This window comes from Rhinoderma darwinii, unplaced genomic scaffold, assembly GCF_050947455.1.
Source record: "Rhinoderma darwinii isolate aRhiDar2 unplaced genomic scaffold, aRhiDar2.hap1 Scaffold_790, whole genome shotgun sequence".
Taxonomy (NCBI): domain Eukaryota; kingdom Metazoa; phylum Chordata; class Amphibia; order Anura; family Rhinodermatidae; genus Rhinoderma; species Rhinoderma darwinii.
The window spans coordinates 18,236-19,723 of record NW_027464354.1 but is presented as its reverse complement, the minus strand read 5'-3'; the positions used below and the strand labels follow the sequence as shown (position 1 = coordinate 19,723).

The window sequence follows — 1,488 nt, the reverse complement described above, 5'->3', positions numbered from 1 at the left end:
TAGTTTCGGGGGGTCAAACTTAAGATCTTTTTGCTTGATTAGACTTGTTAAACCATGATGCAAAAGGTACAAGAGTTAGTCTTTACTTTATTGTGCTTAATAGCTATTTCATTTTTATTTCATTATTCCCTTGCGGTACTTTATATATAGCTCATAAGAATTTTTCAATCGCCTTTACTAAACTGTTAAAATGTTTTAATTAAATAAACGGAATTTTTAAGTGTCATTTGATTGGGTGTGGCTAGATTTTTAGCTCGAGGTGATTTGATTTTCACAAATAATTTCTCGGTGTAAGCGGGATACTTTCATTAAGTTACACTTCGTTTCCAAGCACACCTTCCGGTATACTTACCATGTTACGACTTACCTCTTCTATGTGGCGTAAGAGTTGTTAAAAACTATAGTTTAGCTGAGAAGAGGGTGACGGGCGGTGTGTACACACCCCAGTGCCAGATTAAAAAGAACTCTCTGTTATCTTTTTACTGCTAAATCCGCCTTCTGACTAGGTTTCATATGTAGTCTTTCGTATTTTCTATGTTAGAAAGTGTAGCCCATCTCTTCCCATTTTATTTGCTGCACCTTGACCTGACGTATTGGTGTAAAGACATTAAGCTCACTATATTTCGCTCACGGGGTAAGCTGACGACGGAGGTATACAGGCTGAATAACTAAAAATGGTGAGGTTAATCGGGGGTTATCGGTTGTAGGACAGGCTCCTCTAGGTGGATATGGGGTACCGTCAAGTCCTTTGGGTTTTAAGCTTTGCTCGTAGTTCCCGGGCGATTTGTGGTGTAGTTAAAAGTTTACGGCTAAGCATAGTAGGGTATCTAATCCTAGTTTGTTTCTTAGCTGTCGTGGGATCAAGTTATGTTAATTAAAATAACTTTCGTTTTGGATTTCTTAATAACAAGCGTGTTACAGCTTAATCTTAATTTAATTTTAATTTGTTAAAACTTTAATCACGCTTTACGCCGATAATAATCAATTTGAGCCACGTGGTGTAACCGCGGCGGCTGGCACCAGATTTGCCGGCTCTTTTTACTTTGACTGAGTCAAGCTTTCGCTCATACTCAATGTTAATTACTGCTGAGGGCCCTTGTGGGTGTGGCATAGCTAGGTGTCTTGGGTGTGTTTGTGCCTGATACCAGCTCCTTATCCCTAGTGGGGATTTAAGGGCGTTTTCACAGGGGTGTGGAGACTTGCATGTATATATTAAGTAAAAACTGATTTCAAGGCTAGGACCAAACCTTTGTGTCTAAAGGATTTTTTAAGATCCATCTTAGCATTTTCAGTGCTATGCTTTATTTAAGCTATTTAGACAAGATATAATTTAAATAGAATGCTAGCTTTGGGGGTTAGCTATGGGAGTTAGATTCTCTCTATCTTGAGCTTCAGGAGGAATTTACTCTTCAGTCTTTGGTTTACAAGACCAATGCTTTGGGATTAAGCTACAGAAGCAGCTTTTACTTGGGTTTGCACCAAGAGTTG

General features: G+C 38.8%; 1 non-coding gene across 1 annotated transcript; it reads right to left on the bottom strand.

Annotated features, from left to right (window-relative positions):
- Positions 1 to 319: 319 nt before the first annotated feature.
- LOC142731456 (18S ribosomal RNA) lies at positions 320 to 1,252 on the bottom strand. Its single transcript, XR_012878936.1, has one exon. It is a non-coding gene; the product is annotated as an 18S ribosomal RNA (ribosomal RNA).
- Between the last annotated feature and the right edge of the window lie 236 nt (positions 1,253 to 1,488).